General features: G+C 42.1%; 1 long non-coding RNA gene across 3 annotated transcripts in view; it reads left to right on the top strand.

Moving 5' to 3' along the window:
* LOC311427165 overlaps window positions 1–25,303 on the top strand; it is a 69,469-nt gene that overhangs the window by 27,979 nt on the left and 16,187 nt on the right. For 2 of the 3 annotated variants that reach the window (XR_014687232.1, XR_014687233.1), the window contains 2 exons: window positions 14,699–15,065; window positions 18,149–19,014. This is a non-coding gene — a long non-coding RNA (uncharacterized lncRNA). Of the gene's footprint in view, window positions 1–14,698; window positions 15,066–18,148; window positions 19,015–25,303 lie in introns of those variants that run through there. The other variant, XR_014687231.1, reaches the window with a different exon arrangement.

Genomic DNA, 25,303 nt, shown 5'->3' with positions numbered 1-25,303 from the left:
CCCCCACGGATACATTCTTGATCAGAGCTTTGGAGATAACATTGTGCACAAGTTGGTGCTTCAGGACGTTCAGAAAGGCAGTGGAAAGCAACAGCTGTCTAAACTCTTCCAGACACTGCTAGTAAACTTCCCACTCTCTGTCCTGAGCTGTCTGATGGCACATGCAGTGAAATGTCAAATACGGAAAGCCCCTTTGGCACAGAGCCCATCTTTTCCTTGGGTGGGTGAGAATGACCGACTGTGAATGTGTCTGGAATGCTGTAATGATGCTAAGTGTGGCTCTTCTCAGTGCCACTGCACAACCAGCAGTGCACGCGAGCCTCCGAATTTCCTCTTACCCAACACCCAAACACACCGCTGTTAATCACAACCAAAATGACAATTTATATCCTAATTATCACTCCTCATTGGACTTCATTATTGAGGGTCCACTAGCAGCATTTTTGATCCTATTTTGCCCAGAAACTGCAATGCTGATTCTTCTCTTGTGTTGTCTTTTCCTGCATGTGGTATGAGGCATAATCGTGTGACCCACAGAAGAAATCAGCACTGTTACAAAGAGTGTGTTAAAAGCACTGTCAGCCCACCCTGGGAGCAGTTACAAGCACCATGGTGAAGTCTGAGCATCTTCAGCACACAAAACTACCTTCTTAGAGTGATTCCTTATTTGAAGTCTTAATTTTTAAACTCTCTTTTGCTCTGTAGTTGAAATTGCTTACATTAACAGCACGAGATAATTGCTTCTGCCTTACTCATGAGACTGGGAGATGAACCCAGGAATAACTCCACGCAGCATGGAATTGACTACCTGGTGGCAGACTCCATAACAACTTTTGTGTTATAGAGGAGGGAGGTCCTGGCATAAAAGGTATGTCTGGCTGTGCCCAGTGCCTAACTCACGAAGTCACTGGGAGCACAGAGTGGCTTCATTCTTCTACTAGCACTCTTTGGTGTGCTTTCCCAGGAAAAGTCCAAGAAAAGTGAGCTTGAGCCCTTATGGCCTCTAATAACTATTCTGGAGTCTGCAGGTGACATCCAGGCACTTTAGCAGGCTGAGGGATTTTGCTGGGAGGGTTTTCTAAGGCTTGTGGGTATCAACTTTGGAGTAACGGAGCCTGTTTTTTTTGGAGTGTGCCCTCATCATTCCTGCAAGCACAACAGTGCAGTCAGCATGCCATTCTTAGCACAGGCGTTGCACTTTCTCATGTTTTCTTATTTGGCAGGGAGTTTATTTACAGGCAATTTTCTTTCTCTGAATATCTCTTCTTTTTACCTTAAATCTCTCCTAATATCAATAGGAGTGACTTTTCTGCAGGAACAGAGAAGGAAAGTGTATGCACCTAGACTTTTATTTGACTGTGTTTGATGTTAATGAACCAATTAATTTTATACAAGATACTGGCACATCGACTGTTTCACTTTGCTATGTAAACTGTGTAACTAGCAACACTCAGTTGCTCTCTGCATCTTCCAATGAGGCCTAAAAATTATTAATCAAAACCCCATGAAACCCTGAAGTATTACATCCTTCAGTAGCAAAGTCTCTCACTAGCAAAAACCAAGAACAGTTCATCACATAAATCCACCCTTTCCTTCTCCCTCCCCTCCCAGCCTTTGTGTTATTACACTGTTTAAAATGAGATTTAAAGCCACACAAAACCAGGGCCTACAGAATTACAGTTTCAGTGACATTTGAAAATAGTGGGGTTTCACATATAACCTCATTTATTTCAGCAAGTAATGCTACACATAAGTGCTTAGCCTATAGAGTTTTCTCTTCAACACGCTCAGTTTCCAGTTGCTGGAATCAACCGGTCAGTGCATCAATCAACTGAATCAATTGCATCAGTGGTTGAGACTGGCTTAGAGTAGGAAATCCTTTTGGCATGAATATGTAACTCCCTCCTGGCCTGCAGGAGACCTTGTTCCCCACAACTCACTTAAAATACTTACCAAGGGGAATGATCCACATACACGTTGGAGTCCTGTTCCTGCAGTATCACCAGTGAAAGGGAGTCCTGGGGTGAGGGCACAACTCACCCCACTCTGATCTGGGTTATATAGGGTTTCCTGCCTCTCGAACACCCAGTGAGGGGTCTTCTCCCAGGCTGGTTTCCTCCTCTGCTGCTGGGAGCAGGGCTGCATGGGAGCATGGTGGCATGTCACCTCCCTTTGATACAGCGCCTGCTTCACCTGTGGCAGGTGCTGATACTACAACATGGAGAATGTTAGAAAAAGTCAGTTCCACATAGACTGACAGTGCTGCATACAGGGGAACAAGCAATCTTCTTCCTCATTAGTGGCACTTTCTTGTTGCTGCTTCATATCACAAGGAAATGTCTCTGGAGATGGGGCCTGGGGAAAAGAAGCAGCTCATGCTTTGCTTTGAGAAATGGTGATGGGGCAAGAGAATACAGAAAACATGATTCTTTCCAGAGTCCCCGCCTATGTGCCTTGTGTCAGTTGGTAAGAGCACAAGTTGATTCATTACTGATGGAGGTCAGAAAGATGGAACAAGAATGGAAAAATTGGAATGGAAAGAAAAATACCTGGAGAGTACCCTCTTTCTGTCTCCTTTTTTTATCCATACTAATACACATTGACTGCTGTTGGAATTGTTGCTCCCTATAACTGATGCATATCAGTTCTACACTTTTGCCAGCATTTCTCAGCCTAGAGGTGAACACCCAAGGTTATGTGGAGCAGGGAAAAAGGGGGAAAAGTTATGTTGACCAGATGGCCTTGTTAGCAGAGAGCAGAGAGTTAGGAAGGCAGAGGACCAAGGACAATGCTGAAGGTGCTGGAGTGAGCCACACCCAAGGCTGAGGTGTGAGTACAACTGGTGATAACTCTTGATGAAGAATCTACACATATGCATGGCTACCAGTGGCCACTCAGCTGTAGCCATTGCTGCCTCTGTTCTTCTCTGGTGTTTTTTCAGCTGTGGTCAATTTTCTTTTGCTGGACCCAAGAGAATACTTCATTTTGCCTGGCTGATATCACTACTGGGATAGACTGTGAATATTTAAAGCACCACCCTGTACCACAAGGATCAGATTGTTCTTTATCTTGACTGCTGTTGTGCTCTTGATCTCATAATATCTATTCTTTATGAGTGGCAATGAAGAATGGCCTGATGCCCAATTAGATGAAACTGACTCTATGTTGCCAGTCTGACTGATAATATGATGCACCGAGGTGTCATTTTCATCTTTTGAAGTCTATTTCAGTTTTGCTAGAGATGTAATAGCAAGACCATCCCAACATGATGTCATTTCTAATGCTTGTCTTAAAAGGTCCGGTTGACTGAGGCTCTTGTAATCATTTGTTTTCATTTTGGTTTGAGCCACTTCACATATGCAGTCTTAAAGTCTGAATTCTAAGAATCCCCAAATTAAAGAATATTTTAACATTTTGATCTGGTGTTCAACTAGTCTGTAAAAGAGCCTCCAGTGGGAACTCCTCTGTCTGACCTCAGTCTCACTTACAACCCAATTCAACTTGAAAAGGTTGTCAGGCTTTGTTAATTTGTCAGGGAGCTGTGATAAGATTTGTGTTTGTAATCACACTTGGGGAGCCATGGTAATCTATCCTGCAAGTGCTCAGGTGTGAGCTTAAATTTAGCCATTGTTTTCAGTGCAGCTACTTGTGTATTTAAAGTTCAGCAAGAGCTGATATGTTTTCTAGATCTAAGTTCTAATTAGCTTCAGAATTCGGTACAGCTCAAGTAATTTTAGAAATAATATGCCAAAAGCAACTGTGTATATCATATTCTAAATGAGAATATACCTTTTGGTTTTCCTCTGTCTAGCGGGACCCTGTGATACAAAACAGTCACATCTGTCTATTTACTACCTTTCTCCCTGACATCTTAATGAGAATTAAGAGATGCATATTTTCTGTGCCAGCATCACCCTGGCATTTATTAACTGACTGGGCTAAAATCTAACCTTAGATAGAAATAATGAAAACATGAATCCAATGTGACTTCATATTCTCTATAGTTAATGGTCTCATTAGTGATGCCACTGTTTTAAATGATGGTAGAACAACTCAATATGCACATTAATGTAAGACATTGATAGATTATTAATTATCCAAATGCTGAACTAAATTAATCCCTTATATAATTCTATGGAAGCCAAATCATGCCAGAAATAAAATTGATCCATGTTATTCTAAGTTTGATTGTTATGACTAAATTAATACTGAGTTACTATCTAAACATCTGATAAAAGCACAGACAGACTTTCTATAGAATCAGAAAACCATGAAATGAGTATCAGGGGCTTTTTTAATGTTATAGAATTGTAGGGCCTCAGGAGATTGTGTAGTCCATTTCTTGGCTGGAACACAGTAGCAGTGATGCTTAGTTTATTCCTGGCATTTTTTTTGTCTAATCTGCTCTTAAGAAATCTTGGAATATGTAGATTCCACAGCTTTTTACAGCAATCCATTCCTATGTTTGACATCCATAGCATACATAAATCATGGGACATGCAGAGATGCTGAAAGGCAGCTAGATGTCTGCCTATTGAAACACTCAAAAGATGTTAGGTATGTAAGTACCTTTGATGATTTGGGTCTTTGTGACCCTGATTTTTGTTTGTTACACATTTGCAGGTCTATTTACTAGTCAGATACATTGAGCCAAAGCCAAAATCACATTATCTAGCATTACCCACTGGATAATGATGTTAGGATGTTAATATACAATGATAAGCCCAACCAGAGAGTAGGTCTGTATCCTAACATGTTAAGCAGGTATGTGCTGAGGCTTACATGGGTGCCTCTTGCCTAAATCTGATTAAATCGCTGAAGAGTTCTCACCTAGGGAAAAACAAAACAAAATAAAACAACTACAGCAATAAAACCAACAAAACCCTACATCTTTATCCTTATCCAGCTAAAGAGGAGGATTCTAAGGTCTGGTTTTACCAGAATTCCATAGCTGGAATAAATTAATTTTCTCAATATCCATTAGGGAACTAGTATTGTGGTACTTTAATGATATCTCTGCATGAATCAATGTTTTACACAGAATTGCTTTGACTTTCACAAATATCGAGAGAGTGCCTAATTGATTGTCAGACTCCTTAAGTAGCATTGATTTTACTGCTGCAATATTCAGATGATGAGGTAATTGCATCTTATCAGCTTATTGAAAAAGTCTTGTTAAAGCACTCAATGGTCATGGACTTCTCCAGCTTCCTAATTTCTCTTTTGTTGCTGTTCTGATTTTTCTTTTCTTTTTTTCTTTGTTTTTTGATCCACTGGGTCTGAGTTCTGCAAGGTGGAGTGGAGGTCATTACATTGATATGTAATGGGTATTATGTGGATATCACAGGGTTACCACAGTTATTTCCTGCTCTTGCCAAACAGCCAAGACAGGAAACTGTGTTATGGTGCTTACAAATTCAGGCCTACAGTGATGCTCACTGTGTCATGCAGAGGAAGACAACAAAAGTTTGGCTCAAGAAAGAACTTGTACACACAGATAAGTGTTAAGTTGCCCATATGATGCTGATATAGTACCTATAGTACATATCCAAAGAAGGACAACAAAGCTGGTGGAGGGTCTAGAGAACAAATCTTATGAGGAATGGCTGGGGAATATGGGGTTGTTTAGCCTGGAGAAAAAAAGGCTCAGGAGAGACATTATTGTATTTTACAGTTACCTTAAAGGAGTCTATAGCAAGGTGGGGACTGGGCTTTTCTCCTGAGCACCAAGTGATAGGACAAGGGGAAATGGCTTCCAGTTGCACCAGGGGAGGTTTATGTTGGATATTAGGATAAATTTATTCACTAAAAGGGTTGTGTGGCATTGGAATAGGCTGCTCTATAGGGCATTGGAATAGGCTGCCCTCTGTCAAGTCACCATGCCTGGAGGCCTTCAAGAAATGTGTAGATGTTGAATTTAGTAGCATGGTTTAGTGGTGGACTTATCAGTCCTAGGTTAAAGGTTAGACTACATGATCTTAGAGGTCTTCTACAACCTGAGGGATTCTATGATTCTATTCTGTGATTCTATGATTCTATCTATATGTTATATTTATGCCAATGGGCTTTGCAATAAAAAGGGGAGGTCTGGGAATCACCACCAGAATGAAAACAGCTTGTTTGATGCTGTGAAACTGCACTCTTTTTGGTGCTTGCGTTGACAGGAATGTTATTAAATGCCAGATTGCCCATGCTAATCCAGGGTACTTACAGGCATCTGATGATATCCACAACTCTGCATACAGTCTGCTAGACCCTCACCCCAATCTGAGCCCTGCTACATCTTCATGAGGACCTTCTGTATTTCTGGGTTACTCCAGCAATCACCTATTGATCACCAGCCGCCAGAAACTTTAATCTGATTACAGGCAATAAAATTGGTTTCTATCTCTGGCGCCTGACTCAGGTTTCAGAGCAAGGGAAAAAGTATGACATCACCCCTGCTTGCATCTGTGTTGGGTAGCTAATGAAATTACACGAAGGGTTTGAAGACCATTAAAGTCAATGTTGATCCTTATTATTATTAAGAGCACTTTCAAATTTACTGCACCACAGGGCAGGCTTGAAAGCATCATTTTTCAAAGGTGTGTGCATTGCATTGGATAACAGTGAAGAGCCCTGCTGGCTGTAGAGGATGCCAGCAGCAGAGGGAATCAATTCTGAAATTAATTGGCTAAAAGTCCGCTTAGCTCCTTTCCTGTACAGCCCCACATCCCATTATTTGGTGATAATGGGCACAGTAGTGACCTTGGGACCAGAAAGCCCCAGGTGGTCTCTTGTGTATGAAAAGGAGATAGTTGGTTGCAGAGGTGTCCTCCTACAGCGTGTTGTGTTTCTGGGGTTGTGTGGGGTCTCTTCTATGCTGTGGGCACTGCCAAGCTCTGTGCAGGGGCATGAATGCCCCTTGTTCTGCCATGATCTGCTCCAGCAGAATGATTTATTTATTTATTTTTTTCCAAAAGTTGGTATTGCCATTTTGAGGCTCAGACCAAAAGCATTTAATGCTTGATACCCACATACATTAAATGCAGAAATACAGGACCACAGAGTGGTTAAGGTTGGAAGGGACCTCTGGAGGCCCTGCTCAAAGCAGGGACATGCAGAGCAGGTTGCCCAGGACCTTGTCCAGACACTTTTTGAAGATCTCCAAAGAGGGAGACTCCACAACTTCTCTGGGAAACCTGTGCCAGTGCTTTGTCAAATGCACAGTGAAGATGTGTTTCCTGATGTTTAGATGGATCTTCCTGTTTTCCATTTTGTGCCCATTGCCTCTTGTCCTGACACTGGGCACCACTGAAAAGAACAAGACTCACCCTCCTCCTTGCACCTCCTTGCACCCTCCCTTCAGGTATTTATTCCCCCTGAGCATCCTCTTCTTTTTGCTGAGCATCCTCTTCTCATGTTCAGCTTGCTGTCAACTTGGACTTGTAGGTCCTTTCCAGTAGAGCTGCTTTTCCATTTGGGTGGACAAGGCATGTCCTGGTGCCTTGGGTTGTTCCCCCCCACCTGCAGAACTCTGCACTTCTGAGATTCTTGTCAGCCCACCTCTCTGGCCTGTCAAGGTCCCTATGGATGGCTGCACAGCCCTCTGGTGAGTCAGACACTCCTAGTTTTCTGCAAATTTACTGAGGATGCACCCTACCCCATTGCCCACGTTACTAATGAAGATGGTAAACAGGACTTGGCCCAGTGTTGGCCCCTGGGATCCTCCACTCATTTACTGGCCTCCAACAAGACTGTGCACCACTAGTCACTACCCTCTGGGTCTGGCCATTTGGCAAGTCTTGATACACCACACTGCCTGCTCATCCAGCCCATACTTTAACGTCTTCCCTATGAGGGTCTTATGGGGGACAGCATCAAAGGCATTACTGACGTCCAAGAAGACGATATCCATGGCTCCCCCCTCATCCACCAGGCTGGTGATTTCATTATAGAAGCTTATCAAGTTGGCTGTGCATGACTTCCCCTTGGTGAATCTATGCTGACTACTCCTGATTATTTCCTTCTCCTCCATGTGCCTGTAAATGGTTTTGAGGACAAGCTATTCTACCATCTTCCCAGACATCAAGGTGAGGCTGACCTGTCTGTAGTTCACTGGGTCCTCCTTCTTGCCATTCCTGAAGATAGGAGTGACACTTTCCTCCAGTCTTCGGGCACTTCTCCCTGTTGCCATAATTGAGCAAAGATTATAGAGAGTGGCCTTGCAATCACATCTGCCATCTCCCTCAGCACTCGTGGGTGCATCTCACCAGGGCCCATGGACTTGTGTGAGTCCAATCTGCTTAAGTATTTCCTGACCTGATCCTCTTCCACCAAAGATACATACATATTCCTTGCTCCAGCCATTCAGCCTGGCCTCTGGGGGCTGGAATTCGTAAAGGCCTTTACTTGCGTGTAAAGACTGAGGCAAAGTAGGCTCTCAGTACCTCAGCCTTTTCAGTGTCTTCATTAACCAGGTCTCCTGTTTTCTTCAGGAGAGGGCCCATATTTTCCCCAGTATTTCCTCTGTTACTGAGGTGCTTGTAAGAGCCTTTCTTGTTGCCTTTGATGTACTTGGCCAGATTCAATTTCATCTGGGTTCTAGCTTTCATAACTTGATCCCTGGCTACTCAGACAACATCTCTGTCTTCCTTCCAGGTTACCTGCTTCCAACCTCTGTAGCCTTTCCCTCTTCCCCCCCTCCTTTTGTGTGTGTGTGTGTGTGTGTGTTTAAGCTTGTCCAGGAGCTTCCTGTTCATCCATGAAAGCAATTATTTTTTCCTGACCTCCTCTTTGTTGTGATACATCTCTCCTCAGCTTGGAGAAAGCAATTATTGAATATTAGCCACCATTGTTGAGCCCTTCTTCATTCCAGGGCTTTGTCCCATAGTACTCTACCAAGCACATCCTTGAGAAGACCAAAGTCTGCTCTCTTGGAGTCCAGGGCTGTGAGCTTGTGTACTGGGTCTGGCTGGAATATTAACTTTCCCTGCAGCAGCCCATACAGTGCTGTACTCTGCACTTGTAGCTGGAACAGCAGTGTTATCACACCAGTGTTGTGTCTGCTGCTGAGCAGTGCTGGCACAGCATCAGGCCTCTCTCTAACCCTCCTAGGGGGTGGGCAAAAAGTGAGAAGAGAAACATCACCAGGGCAGCTGACCTAAACCAACCAAAGGGATATTCCATACCATGTGATGTCACACTCAGCAATAAAAGGTGGAAACAGGAAGAAGAGAGGAGGGGTGGGCTCTCGCTGTGAAAACGTCGGTCCTCCTACCAAACACCAGCTACGTGTGTTGAGGCCCTGCTTCAAGGACGTGGTCAATCATCACTCATTTGTGGGAAGTAGAGAGTAATTTCTTTCCTCTGCACTTCCACGTAGCCTTCATTTATTTTATTTGTTTGTTTTCCTCCCTTCTTTTTATTTTCCCTTTCCCCCTCCCTTTTCCCCTTTATTTCCCTTTAGTTAAATTGTTTAGTTCATAATAATCTTTATTTAATTATTATTATTATTTCCCTTTAATTAAATTATCCTTATCTCAACCCATGAGTTGTTCTTTGCTTTACTTCTCCCCCTCCTCATCTAAAAAGAGGGGGAGTGAGAGAGCGGTTGTGGGGTTTAGCTGCCCAGCATGGTAAAACCACCACAGCTTGCTATGCACCCTCCTCACTGTCCAAAATATCTTGAACTCCACATTTTCATGGTCACTGCAGCCAAAACTGCCTTTTTGACCTTCACACTCCCAACAAACCATTCCTTTGGATATTTCAATATGTGGATAATTGGGAATTGTATTCCAAGTGCTGTAGACTTTTCAGAAGGGTAAAGCTGATTTATGGATTTTAGAACTTAAAAAAAAAAAAAAAAAAAAAAAAGATGTGGAAGAAAGAGCTTCTTGTGTTGATATTGGTATGAGCAGGGTGAGCTTCTAGGGATCCCTGGATTTTGCTGGAGAAGGTGCTCCTCATCAAGCTCAAGTTATACATAAGGATTTTAGTCAATGAAAAAACTGCTTATGTCACATGTGATCTTTCAAATCCAGCTCAGAATGGTGGCTTAAAAGCCAACCTAACTACGCTCACAAGGGTTTCCTTGACAAGAAAACCTGATACAGGCTGGGAAGGATGTGGATGTCTTCTGTGTAGTTTTTGGGTTGAGCCTCCACAGCATTTTGGCAGGGTTTCATGGCTCAGACTTCCTGCTGCAGTGGGAAGACAGTCTGCCTTGCTCCTCTGGTAAGTTTACCACATGGCAAAGTGTGTCCCCAGCATAGAGGAGCAACAGGGACTAGGCTGGAGACTTGTCCACTGTCTTGTTGCTTCATCTCCTCAGCAGCTGTTGTTCCTCAGCACAAGGCAGGGCAAAGGCAAGCTTATTCTGTCTATTGAACAAGTTGATTAATTCAGGTGATGGCAGCTCGCAAGTTCAGAGTGAGGAAAACTGGCAGGAGGATCTTGGAGATGCTATCCTGCAAACCACCTGCTCCTCAAACCAACAGTGCACACTTCTCCTGGAGGTTGGCAGTCGCTGTATTGCTCTGCTACACATCTTCTGTGTAGGAATCACCCCTGGTTTTGAGAATTATGCTCATAAATAGCTGATACACAGCAGCAAATCTCAAGTTAAGCACTCGGAAGCACTGGGACTTGAAGGACTCTGAGCGAAATGTTGCATTTTGCAAATCCATCAGTTTTCTGGTGGAGCTGAAAACCCTGCCAATGCAGATTTCTATCTGCATCCTGATGCATTGATGAGGAGGGGGGAGACACATCCATGGGAATCCTCGGAAACAGTTATTTCTCTTTTTCAGTTCTGCATTGCCTTGTCCCAGCAGGCTCATAAAACCTTTGTAATAGAGCTGCACTGTGTAAGAAGTGGCTGAGGGAATGGTGTGCTTCCCAGAGTGGATAATGTTGCCCAGTTTTCCAAAGGGAGGCCATTTACAATGGTGAAAATGGTATAATCAGAACGAGTGTGTCATTTTAAACCATTCTAAATGTCCCTGTATTTAATTTTAATTTTATTTGAGAGACGTACAGCACCAGCCCCAGCACAACAGAGCAGCATCAATTAATACGGGCTAGATCAGGAACTATATAAAGAGAAAGCACAGGCAGAGATGGCCTTAAATAAAGAGTGAGCTTCAATCAATGGGCTAGTCTGAGGAGCTACCAAGAGGTCTGTCTCTCATAAACAAAAGTTTCCTTCCTGCAGGCATTTTAAATCACTTCACAGTTGTTAAATACAGAGTAAAGGACAGAGGCAAAATCTGAAAATAACACATGCTGTCCCTCAACAGCATTTCTGCTATCCGTATCAGCATTTCCAAGCATGAATTTGCATGGGCTCTTGCTTATAATAGATTTTCTTAGCAGGTACTTGCCATCTTCTGCATCTAGAAACTTTGTCACTGGCAGAGCTAAGCATAGGTGCTAAAACAGTCAGCCTAGTCAAAAGCAGTGAGGCACACTTTCCTGGCTAGCAGTCATAGATTTTCTTTTTCTAATATTGGAATTCCACTACAGGGACATTAAACACTATGACTGCAGTAATATTGGAACCAATGTCCTGAAAATCAGAAATTCCAGTGAAATGATGTACTATACAAGACATTTTCCAGTCCTCTGCACCACCACTGAAGCCTCACATATATTTTGCTCCTTCATTTTCATATATATTATATTGCCCATCAATGTGCTGCTGCACACTGCAAACCAGTGAGAGTAGGTGACACAGTGCTTGGAGGTAGAGATCAGACCATGAGCATTTATTCTCTACTCAGAGATTATGGTTTTGGAATAGAGTTGTCCCCTTTAGAAACTGGAAAACTACTATTCACATTATAGGTAAATATCTATACAGCTACAGCTCAATCTGTTCATTCACTAGGGCTCCAGTGGTGCCTGCAAATTTGGAGGAAAATCAGCTACTCATCTATGAAATTAAAAATGTCTATTTAGTAGCTCCCTCTATTCCTTCTTTTAACAAGAAATATAGTAAAATGCCCTGCAAGGTGCTCAGACTAGAGAAGGTACATGTTACTGCAATGAAATCAAGAATATAGTTCCAAAGCCAGATCACATAGCTGTCTGGACTCTTGAGGCATATTTCAGACAAGTCTGATTAACAACCCAAGAAGCAAGAGCACTGGAAGAAGGTTATTAGAAGAACCTAGGTGTTAGCTTAAAGCTCATCAGAGCATAGCCTGACATCTAGGTCTTTTTAGGTTTCAAGTTATAGGGAACCCTTGGATGCTACCATAGTCTAAGGGCAGGTTCTTAGATAACCTTTTATGTGGAAGAGACTTTCCTGGGCAATGCAGGAATGTGAGGGGGTGAGCAGGCTGTTTTGGTGATTTCAACACTTACCTTCTCTAACTATGGAAGAATATAAAAATTTAATCCTCTTCACATGAGTGGCCAAGACTTCTTGCCTTGCCCTTACCAAAGCACTGCATTTGGAAAGAACAAAAATCTTGATCAAAGATGAAAACTGCCAGCTGAAGTAGAGTAAAGCATCTAAAAGATCATGGATAGTGCCATCTTTCTCCTTCCATCCTAGTCCCTCTGTCAAGTGAAGATAAATAGGTCAGATAGCCCAACAAAAACTAAGGAAGAGCAGCTGCTCTGAAGATAGCTGTCATTGTGGATATGTAGAAAAGATGGTGATTAAACCTTATGGCCTAGGATTTAGCTCATTACAAGGCTTCTGAAATGTGTGTGTGTGAGATATGTGACGTATATAATCTGGTATAGATTTGAGCCTGTGGTTGTTAACTGGATATCCTGACTGCTGTTCTTCACAGTGGCAACTGTTGATAGTGGTACCTAACAGAAACATTTAGGAAATTGCTCTAAAGTTGCATCAACAACAGAAGAGAACAGCCATCTAAAAGCAAGACGGGAGTTAGCAAAGGGAGCTCATGAGTATTACCTGTAGTAGGCCTAGTTAGCAACCTACATTATGGAGTTTGCAGACTTCACTCCCGGCAGACCGAGACATCAACTGACATATGTAGGTTTGTATAGGAGCCACTGAGAAGCCATCTGTTTACGGTTTGAGTAGAAAGGTGCAACCTGTGGTTCGCCTGCTTTTCCTAGTTAGTGGTTTGGTCTTAGCTAAGAACTTCTTCTTAGCTGTTAGCTAAGAATTTCTTCTTCTGGGCCTGGAGCACAAGTCCTATGGGGAGTGGCTGAGGGCATTGGGGTTGTTCAGTCTGAAGAAGAGGAGGCTCAGGGGACACCTTATTGCTCTCTACAGCTACCTGAAAGGAACATGTTGGGAGCAGGGGTTGGCCTCTTCTCACAGATAACCAGTGATAGGAGTAGAGGGAATGGCCTCAATTTGCACCAGGGGAGGTTCAGGTGGGAAATGAGGAGACATTTCTTCTCAGAAAGAGCAGTCAGGCACTGGGACGTGTTGCCCAGGGAAGTGGTGGTGTCACTATCCCTGGGGCTGTTCAAGGAAAGGTTGGATGTGGTGCTTAGGGACATGGTTTAGTGGGTGACATTGGTGGTAGGGTGATAGTTGGACCAGATGATCTTGGAGGTCTTTTCCAACCCTAATGATTCTGTGGTTCTTACCTCACTCTTTCCTCATATGCACATTCATCTACTTGTTATATCATAGATTGTAAGCTCCATACCCACACCCTGCTAGCTGGCAAGATGGTGCTGGTGCAGGTTTGTTTTAAAGGGCATGTTCAATAAGGCTGTGTTAGGAAATGTGACCCCTTTTAAAAATGCAAGAAGTTTTCACTCCCATGTTATTGTTATTGTAGTTGAGTGAAAAAAAAAAAAAAAAGAAAGAAAAAAAAGAAAAAATACAAATAACATCGAGTTGAAGGGTAGATTTATAGAAGTGTTTGGGTATCCTGGAAAATACAATTCCTTCCCCACAGGGGCTGTTTGCATTTCAAGATTTTGGAGTCAGGTTCCTCCTTCATGTCAATCAGCCTGTGGGCTGAAGAACCATACTTCAATCACAGTCCAGCAAAAACTAAATTTTGTCATAGGTTACATTAAAGAGCTTCAATTAATTTACAGGCTGAACCATGATAAATGTCACCAGCCTTCCACATATCAACATTTGCTTCAGAATAATTTACTGCCTATATATTGGGTGTTCTATCTATACAAAACCATATTGCAGCCTGTTAACTTAAGAAAGATAGGAGAGTGAGAAAGCATTCTAATTTCTCATCAGTGTAAGAAAAGATAAGAAAAAATATTAACACATTGGATAATAGCTTTCTGAATAGAGCTGGATGAGTTTGCAAGAGAAGAGTCCCAGGCACTGATCCTGGTCTTTGTTAGATCTGGAATAAATTCACCAGAGTCAGCGTAACACAGGTGGTAGTTCAAAATGGGCTGCTGACTTTGGAAATTATACATTTTTTAAGATGCAATTTATACAGGCAAGATTCTGCTTTGATCTTCATGACCGTGAATCTGGTAAAATGTCATTAAAGTTAGTGATGTCTCTCTGGGTTTGTGTTGAGTGTCAATGAATCAGAGTCATGGGGTAGGAAGCAACTACAATCTGGTTTTATATTTCATAGTCACATTAAAAATGATGGCTGGGGACCTACTGAAAAGCAACATATGGTTGATGCAGAAACCTTCAGAAAAATTCTTTCTCAAAATCAATCTTAAGTTTTCACATGGAACTAAATTTCATTTTATTTTAATGACAAGATTTTTTGATGCTTTTTAGCTCCTTCTGTCCAGCTCCCTGCTCCTGACAGCATCCAGCACCCACACAAGGCAGCCTGTTGAAGCCATCCTTTGTCTCTGATCTGGGACAGTCTGTGGGTATGATGGCGACAAAGACCTCCTTAACATGTTCCTGCAGTGCCAAGGTCACCATCAGAAACTCTACCACTGAAGAAAGCAAATAGCCAGGATGAAGCATTCCTCTTGAGAAGACATACTGAAAATCCTTCTGGCATTAATTTCTGTGCTGTCTGGAGATTAGCCATGGCTGGGCTACAAAGCGGATGGGAACTCTGGTTTGGAAGGTGGGATCTGAACACACTGATCCTGTGGAGGAACAGGAACTGAGGCACCTTAAAAGTGAGGAGGTATGTGACCATTGGCTACAATATCCATTTACTATAAATGCTGAAATATGGATTAATAAACAGCTCAATTGTTTGGGAACGCACCATTGTCATGCTTGGCCATGGCTGTGGATAAACCTGCCTTCAGGGATGTTATCTTGATAGAAAATCAAGCTGCCATGGGTAAAGTAGTATTTCTCCATTATCAGAGAGGAATTCCTATACTCCACAGCAGTGCTAATTGTGGGTAAATTGTGTCTCCCAAGACTGCGGACTTTGGGAACCTCACTTGATTCAGCCTGTTCATTCCAGGAGTGCATTGCAGGACAGGTAGTGCCAAATTTCATGTGCCCCAGATATTTTCCTATATAAAGACCAGAAAGAAGTTGTCAGAGTGGTGGCTTCCACCTTACACCCTAGCCGATACAATGGCAAGGAATGAGCCCCATTTCTTGCTATGTTAGCTGTGATGGGATATTCCTCGTACTGAAGAAACCAAGTTGGTGAAAGCAGCTGTGCCTAGGAAGGCCAGAGGATGCTCCTGGGCTCAGAGGAGTTTCTTCAGCACCTTGAGAATCTCCTCTGGGGCCTCTTGGTGTGCTGACATTGATTTGACAGGTGGCACACAAGGAAATCTTCTCAAGCCAGGGAGGATTAATCAGTGACTCTTTATCTGGGTTCACAATTTGCTGCAGTAGAGCAAGGAGATTATGACAATTATAAACTGGCTAATTTTGATAATACTAACAGCAAGACCACGGTAACGTGCAGTTTAATGAGGACTAATTGGTACCTCAGAGTCTAGTCTGCTTCATGTCTGTTGCTGTTAAACTGTTTATCTCCTATGGGTACACACCAAGCCAGCACCACTGCAGCCTGGCCATTGTGAGCTCAGTTTAGGGAACACAAGAGTAACCAAGTGACAGTGATGGTATAAATGTGTGTGCATGGTGGGGATGGGGGGAGCTGCCTGAGCAAATCTAAGGAGAGGGACTGAATTTCTGCAAGGGACAATTGTTTTCTCAATTATCCAGAGTTTCAAGTACATTGGAAGGTAATATACTGTTTTATTGCCGTAAACCTTCTGCAGGAGAGAGACTATTATCCCTATTTCACAGAGATGCTGGAGGATGGATTTACCAAGACTATCATTTTCAAATATTGGAAAATATATTTATTCTGTAAATGCCTTGAACTTTTCATTTCAGAGAGGTGACAGAGGTCACAAAGGAAGTCAGCTGGAATTACTCTGAGTCACTTCTTTTGTTTAGTCAACCATTTTATTTTTTTTAAGGATAAGGCTGTTTGTCCTTTATATTTCTTGGACAATTAAACTCTGTGAAAAGCCTTTGCAGAAGAGCAGGTGGACATCTGCCTCCCATTTGCAGTTGCTGGGAGAGTTTGGAAGTTCTTGCAGCCAAGCCACAATTTCTTCAATCACACTGCTCTGTCCCACTGCAGCCAAGGCAGGCACCAATGCAGTGGAAAGAGGCCTTATGGAAAAAGCTAGCACAGTGTCTTGTGCACAATGCCTTCTGCACAGACATTGCTTCATAACACTTGTCAGGTGGCAAAGGCTATCTCAGTATCTGAATGACAGACCGGAATACAACAGGTGATAATGGAAGTCTAGATGGAAAACGATCCTTGTACCTTCAGAAGCTATTTATTTATTTATTTATTTATTTATTTTAATCTCTTTTTATTATTTATTTATTTATTTATTTTTTACTCTTATATACCTAAGTACTTTCCGCTCAGTGCTCTTCAAGCATTTCAAATCTCTGACACTTTTCATCTCTGAATTCAAAGAACCTTTGTCTGAAGTAGTAAAATCACCGGCTAGCTAAGCCTGTTATCTAGTGCAAGAGGATTAGTTTTCTTTTGATTAAGGAAATGACCTTACAGAGAGCATTTGGAAGGGGCACATTTTGCCTGCCATCAGCCATGTTTTCAAAGTGCAACCACTGCTTTATCTGCTTAACCAGAAGATGAGATTTTATTTACTTGTTTTCTCAGAAGATATATGAAAAGGATTTTAGGACTTGGCTCTCCTTGGTTTTGTATTAAAATCTCCCATGGAAATTCAGAGGATTAGACTGAAACATCTTTTTTTGTTTAGACTGGATAAGCAGGAGGACAAAAAGAAGCAGTTTACCAGTAGGGAAGGGAAAATGGTGGTTTCCTATTGCACTGCATTGTGCCCACTGAGCTTGTTTCTGAACTCACCCACTCCAGATTAAACTCCCCAGGGTTTTAGGGGAGTCCCTTTGAATTCCTACCTGTCCGGAGGAGTTTCCAGCCCCCATTTTATGAAATATTAATTATCTTCCTAACTCAGCCTCTCCTAAACAGAGCAGAGGGACTTGTCAGCTTCTCAGCTGTTGATGGTTTCCCAAAGTTTGACGTCCCAAACAGATGCCTCTGTCTGAGTGGCTTATGTGGTGGGGTGGGCTCCAGCACAGTCAGGGAAGGCATGAGGAAGCAGAAGCATAAATTAGCTCTGACAAATAGCAACATGACTGTCCACAGAGACTAAGCTGGGCTCCTCAGGTGTCTGCTCCAAGTGGTACCTCAGGCCCCTCTGAGGACACTCATAGTCCTGATATCTCTGGGGACCTGGCCCTGGGGCCTCCTGTCACCCTGCCCATGCCCAAAACACCATTTCAGTCCATCCCTCTGAGAAACTGTGTCACTGTTTCTGGGATGACACAATGTAGATTCTGCAGAAAACCCATAAATGCAAATAACCATAGGATGTCAATGTCCACAGAAGTAAGATAGGTGACTAAGTCTGTCCTGAATCTTTTGGCTGTTTCTCCAGTGCCCCTCATTTTCTGTGAGCTGTGGTATAACCCATTACTTCTTCCCCAGTATCACACTGCACACAGCACTCTCATACCTTGAACATAAAAGATGCTATAAAAACCTAATTGTATTCTGTATCTGATGTTAGTATAATATTCCCTCAACTAATGGGGGAGTTTGCAGTGCCCATTTAATTTCTCTAATGTTAACTTTCTAGACAAATTTAGCTATGGTACAAAGGTTTTATGTAGAGCAGGATTTTTCCTCTTAATTTCCTTCCTGTTCTTGCTTTTCAGCTGAAGGTCTGATTCCATGGAGCATGTTGTTCTTCTTCCTGGGATGAATTCAGCAAAAATGGAAAGAAGCTGAAAGACCATTACAGCTGCCTGTGTTTGAAACTTTCACTTTGACCCTTCTTGCAAATTTGCATTTTTCCTAAGCTGGAATATTTGCACCCTAGGTTACTGATGGCTGTGAACAAAGAAATAACAATTTTCCTCAGCAGCCCAGTGTGATGGAGAAATTATGAACTTATTTAAACTGCACTGCTTGAAATGCTTTTAGCTAGCTGTTAAGCTCTGCCTTTAAGTTTACTTAAAGAATTAGGAAAAGTTTACCTACTCCAACTTGACCGTCTGAGGGCAGTGTCACCTAATACTTGCTAAAAGTGATGATGTCTGGTCACTGCATACTATCTGCGCTGCACCCAGCCTGTGAGGATGTCATCCTAAACTCACAGATGTCAAAGAGAGACTTTCTTCAGATCTTAACTGCATCTTGGACTTGAATACTTTGCACTCACTCTCCTGGGCCACAGTGTTTACTGATGTAAACATGTAACTGCACAGAATAAGTTGTCCTTCACTTAATTTTGTCTTTGTATTTAAAGGCAATCATATGTTTTGGAGCACAGCAAACCACGTGTCCTTCTTGTGGGTGCTTATATTAATTACATGCTTGCAGGCACTATCTCCTGTATTTCCATCTCATCCTGAAACAATGCCTTCTGTTTGTGGTCAGAACATGTGTTTTAGGTAGGAGGAGATGGGAAATCCTATGGAAGGGACATCAGAAGAAAAAGAAATACGTGTCTTCTGGAATGGGTAGACCCTTCAGTTTTCTCCTCTGGACTTGAGGTGCATAGTATAGGGATGACGTGAAAAGGGGGATGACACCAGGGTGATGGTGATTTATATCAGCTAAGAACCTGACATTATATTTATGGTTTAAGTAGGCTAGCTGTGAGCAACTGAATAGTGTCTTGTGTATTTGAGCTTATGTACATACGAGGTCACATAGGATATAAAGTACATTTACATACAAATGTACCTCAAACCTAATCCTTCCTGTTTCGCTCAGACAGTTCAATGTGAATACCACACACTTATAAGTTCCTCTTTAAACTGTAACAGAAACTATTGCAGTGTGATTTCTTCTGGTGGGAAATGTCATAACAAGTTGATTTTGAGGAGACAAAAAAAAAGAGAGAAACAAATGATTCAGTACCTCTCAGTCCTTCTCTAGCAACAAAACTATTTGACTGCAAAGGTCTAATCTATGTCAAATAATTAAGAAAAGGGAAAATAATAATTTTGAAAGAGACATGTAAGAAACCCAAAGGCAGTGGTGATCAGCACAGTAATCCCAATGTGTTAGAGTTGATCAGCCTGAACCTGTTTCCTACTTAAAGCATTAAATGTAGGAGGTTCTTTCATATTTTCCAGATGATTAGTGCTGAGAAATCACACTGACTGCAGAAGTACAGTGATAGATACAGATGGGTGCTAACATTGAGGTACATGTGTTTAATTAAACACCAGTCTATCAGATGATTTCTAGTGGTTGTTTAGGCATCAATGACCAGCCCTGGGCACTCATGTCAATTCTAAATGCACTGGAGAACAGTTATGGAAATAGCAAAATTTTACTGGAAAACTGATGTCTGGTGGGTGGGAAGTTGGCTCAACCCTTTCTCTTCTTTCATGCATTTTTAAAGACCTGATATCATGTGAAAACACTTCCAATATTGAACTGGAATCAGAAACATCTGGTTTAGGGTAGTACAGGCAGTGGTGAGGGATTTGTGTCACTTTGTCCAGACCAATTACTAAATTACAGCTTGTCCCTCAGGTCCCCATTAAGATTCACTGGAGCTCCCCATGGCTGCAGCTTCCCCTCTGGGGAGCCTTCCAGCAGCCGCTGCTTTTAGCAGGCTGTTCTTCTTTCTGCTCCTTGCCTTGCCTATGAGTGGGCTCAGAAGTCCTTGCCTTCATGGTGAGGGTCAGTCTTTACCCACTCCCCTGTCCAGGCTCCCTCCCTTGGCTGATGTCTCAGAAGCACTACAGCTGTGGGTCAGGGAAGAGAAGAAGGGCTGAGTTTCCAATGCTTAGTCTTTCTTCTCTCTGCCCCAAGGCTCTTGTAAGGGCCAAACACGGCCTTGATCTGTGAGGGAAGCACCAGCGGCTCTCCCGGACGCCTGCACCCACAGTTTTGTCTGTATCCAGAGCTGTAAACATCACCCTGAGCACTTTCTCAGAAAGGACAAGGAAAACAAGCTGATTATGTGACAAAAATACCTAAAGTCCTGTTTTAATAAAACTTTGGAGAGTGAGGTCTGTGGGAGACACAAACAGGACTGGAACCAGCCCAAGGCTGTGCTTGTCCCATGCTGGGAGCCCACTGTGTGTGGGAAGGGGGAGATTGTGGGCTTAGGGCTCATGCACTGATAGCAACGGGCAGCTTTGCAGTGTTTTGATGGGAATTGTACACAGAGTGCTGCAGTTCTTAATGAGGGGTCTCTCCCTCTCATTTCCCTAGTGGAGGAAGGGTCTCATCATGGTGACTGAACTTTAGTAAAACTTCATAAATCTACAAAGATTTGTGTCCGGTTTCCTCCATGTTAGTGCAACATTCCCAGTCACTTTTGTGTCACTCAGGTTGTATAGCTGTATATAGCTGCCTTTTTGGTTGCTTTTGTCTGCTTTAAGAAGTATTGTCACAAAGAGCCGGCCAGGATCCTACCTCTGACTTTTGTTTCACACCTCTAGTCACATCACTATGTAGAACCCCCCAGGTTGTGTCTCTCCTAGTTATTTCTTTGATGATGTTTTTTCCTACCTTACCTCTTATTGGTTTTCTCACCACAGTGCTGTTGCACTTAGCATCTGGCCTAAAGAGTTTTTTAACCTCATTTCCTTGAGTAATGATCTACACCAGTCATAAAAAGGAGAAATCTGAAGAAAACCGCAGGTGATGGTATTCTTAAAGCAGATGATTTTATTTTTTGAAGGGAAAAAAAAATAGTGGTGAAATATTTTCCTGAAAAACACATTGGAACACCTTGTGCAGCATATTACCTGTACACAAAATAGGATGTTCATCCTAAGGTGAACCACTGTGCTCTTAGGGCTCCATGCCAATTTGCTTGCTGATCTTCATATTGCCTGGGAGAAAAAGAGAAGAAGGTGGGAGGAGGTGATGGGCAGAGGCCATTGGCACCAGAGGGAGCAGGCTGAGATCTGGTGTTGGAGCAGGACAGGACCACAACTTTTCTTCTGTCGGTCACAGGGAGTTTCAAACTCGAAATTGTTTGTGGAATGAAGCCATGAGCTGGCCAGATGGAAATAAGTCTCCATACCATGGTACATGGAAAAACGAGTTCATCATGTTCTGTCTTCACTTTGAAGCATTCTTGGCAAATTTAGCCACATCCTGGAAAGAGTGGAGGGGAGGAAGAGCAGAGGGGAGCCAGTAGGCTAATGGGGCTATGGAGTTTGGTTGTACAATGCTTAGGGAAGCTGTTCAGCTTCAAAGGAGAATGCCTGATTGCTGAGACAGAGTGTACAAAATAATTATGCTTATTTTTTGAACCCCATCACCACTTTTCAGTATTTCTTTTACCACTGTTTTTGTTTTTATTTTCTGCAGAGTACAGTGGCAAGAATCCTTCCCCGACAATGGGGTGTAATGGTTGCAGCCAGATCTGTGGCAGGTGGGGCTAACTAAACAGTTGGGAAATAGCACTGCTTTCCTGATTGGTGTCAGAAGGTAAAACACAATAAACTCTATTTTTGATATTACAGGTTTTTGGTTTTATTGTTGTTTGTATATATAGTTATACCAAAAATAGCTTTGGTTCATTTGTCATTTCCTTTTTTGGTTGACACACAGTATTTAGCTATTCAGTTCTCTGATGTTCCAGCAAATAGTCAGACAATTTTTAAAATAAATGTTCCCTTAGAGTTTGCATATTTTTCCTTCTGTTCATTTCTAGGTCTGGGAAATGGAAAGAGACTTCAGAAGCAGCCCAAGTTTATTTTAGAAGCTGAGCTATGTTTGCCTTTTTTTTCTTCCCTTTTACCATGGTATTGTTTTCTCCATTTTATTGTCTCAGAGTTGATGTCAGATATGATTTTTTCAGGGTACACTTTGGATTTTCAGGATTTCTAAAAAACTTTTTTTTTTTTTTTTTTTTTTTTTCTTTTCTGGATCATAGAAGTCAGAATCCCTTTACTGCCAGATGATTAATGTTCACCTTTGTTATTGAGCTGGATGGTCACTAGACTTTTTGCATAAATTTGATCTATAATGTCCTAGCAAAGCCATCCTCCTCCCTCTCTCTCTCTGTCTCATTTCTCTGCTGTTTACCCTGCTTTCCTGGGGAGATGGTGCTTATGCAACCTCAGCCTCCGTCTGTCACTTTGGTGACTTTTGAACTATGTCAATTTAAATCAAATTTGCAAGAGGTCAAGAGGGAGGTTCCTGCACATTTTATGGAAGTAGGAGGTCTGTTAACAGATGGCTGCACTAACAGTATTGGCCAAACTCCCGAGTCCTCCTGCACATCCTGTGCAGATTCAGGCATGAGGAATGGATGCTCTGCTTGGAGATGGATCCCAGGGTGACTCAGGGCTGGCGGAGATGCAGTACTGATGTCGATGTGCTTTGTCCTGTGCTGTCAGAGCAACCACCTTCTTCTGCCTCGGGCTGTAGCCACTGCAGATTAGAAGTACTGTCTAGAAGGAGAGGAACTTTTGGGGAGAAAATGCATCACTCCACCAGCTGGTGTCATGAATGGCCACTGTCCACCATGCCTGTGCCAGCTTTCCAGCCACTGACAGACGTAGCAGAGCCTCCTTCTTGGAGCAGTTGGTTGCCCCTGGAGGAACTGCAAGGATCATCTGACATTACAAGGAGGATTTTTAGAAAGAGAATGTCAAGAATGTCTACCTAGAAAGCTCCTCAGCATATATATATATCAGAGAAATGTTAGAACCAGTTTGAATCAGAACTCGACACTGTGCATGCCTTTGGTGTACCATCACTAACACACTAATACACCTTCATGTGAGGCTCAGATGGCTGGAATTCACATGCTTGTGGTGACGCTATGCTGCTCAGTCCTTGGGAGGCAGTCCTGAATGGGCTCTGAACCCTCCCAAAACTCCTCAATGCCTTGAAAGCAACATACTTTATTCTGCACCTGGCAGTGCTTGTAAAAGCCACGCTGATCTCCACCGAGTACAGGTGTTTACATTCAGACACTGCTGTGTTAGGAACCTGAACATCATGGGCCAGCAGGTTGGGTGTTTTGGATCCTGCACTGTTAGTTCAAACATATTTTCATGGGCTGGCAGTTAATAAACACTGCTGCAAGCACACGTTTGCACTGTGTGTGTGTGCTGCTGCAGGCAGAGAGGTGCCTTGCTGCACAGATACAAAGGCACTGCTGAAGGCATTACTGCAGGTTTGGGAGAAATGTGCATCGTCAGTACAGGCAGTTTTCTTTTCTCTGCTCTCAGATCTATGCCTTTGCTGGGATTTAAGGAAGCCTTCAATGTCCTGACTCATCTCCTCATCCCGAAGTTTATTTAATAAAAGGAGGGCAGCATACACTTGCAAGGCTCCAGGTACAGCTGGTAGGTTGCTAGCAGCCTAGAAGGTTTTATTTATTCCTTAGGAGTAGGAATAAACTGAAACATTTATATCCAACTGATTTTCGTATGTTAGACATCATCACACCAATAAAAACAAGAGGGGCTGAAGAAGCAGTGAGATGTGATTATTTCTGATGCTCTTGCTGAAGTTTTATGGTGCATTTTTTAGTCTTGATTATATACCTCGAGGCACAAAACCGGTTAAAGCAGATCTTATATCAGTTTACATTATTTCCTTGGCCTTTCTGCTATTTTTTTCATAGAAAATTAACAAGGAAAAAAATGACTTTTAGGGCCTATCATTTCAGCAGATAGCCTTTCCTGCTAAAATGGTCTTATCTGCTGTAGTTTTTGAATGTTTGGCATTCATTGCTAGAAATGCTACCATTTATTTCTTATTCTGAATCCATCTTGCTACAAAATTCAAAGCGCATCCTATTTATAGTCCAGTTTTGAAAAGATATAAACATGGATTCTTAGCTTCATGTATGAAGCTAAATATCTATTTAAGTTTTGAGGAATGCCCTTTTATGAATCACAACAGTTAATTTAATGCTGCATTTTTCTATGTGCCTTAGGTACTGCAATTTGATAAATCCAGAAAGAACTGATTCACCAGCAGAACTTTTATTTCTGTTTCCTATTTCCTCATGACCAAAGAACAAAAATATACCAGAGAAGTTTTAGCCAATTTGTGTTTGGGGTTGGTGGAATTGATGAAAATCATTAGTTACTGAAAACCTGAAACCATAAACTACTGCTCAGTTTAGTCTACAGAAAAACTTAAATATCAAGGGAAAAAGGAAAATAAAAAAGAAATTCATCTCACTGGTACATCAGTTAGACTAATTAGTAAACAACTTAAAAAAGGAAAGGAAAAGAAAGGAAAGGAAAGGAAAGGAAAGGAAAGGAAAGGAAAGGAAAGGAAAGGAAAGGAAAGGAAAGGAAAGGAAAGGAAAGGAAAGGAAAGGAAAGGAAAGGAAAGGAAAGGAAAGGAAAGGAAAGGAAAGGAAAGGAAAGGAAAGGAAAGGAAAGGAAAGGAACCTTTGAAATAGAGAAGCATGAATAAATCAGTGGTTATTAGTTATAACAAAATTTATTTTTTAAATTTAAAAATATCTTCATGGGGTCAGTAAATAAGTAAGGCAAAACAAGAAGTAGACCGGAATGCAGAATTAAATTTACAGAAACAGCAGAGCAATGAAACGAGAAAAATATAAGCTATGGATGAGAGAAACGCGAGCAAGGGCAGACCTCACTTGTGGAAAACATTGATTAGAAAAGCCAGAGTATGAGGATGATCTGACCAATGTAGGTTTTTTACTGGATTTACAGATTATTATCTTTCTGGGATGGGGAGACCTCCCTGTATTTTACATTTATTACTCCATGTTCAGGATATTAAAGAATTTAGTAATTCCAACGTGTCAGCTTTTGAGTTTTACCTGAACTCCAGCTATCAGTTATCAAATAGTAAATACAAGAAGGATATAGGATATGATATACTGCCTGTTT

This window comes from Aythya ferina (assembly GCF_964211825.1).
Source record: "Aythya ferina genome assembly, chromosome: Z".
NCBI lineage: Eukaryota > Metazoa > Chordata > Aves > Anseriformes > Anatidae > Aythya > Aythya ferina.
This window is presented reverse-complemented; position numbering and strand designations above follow the sequence as displayed.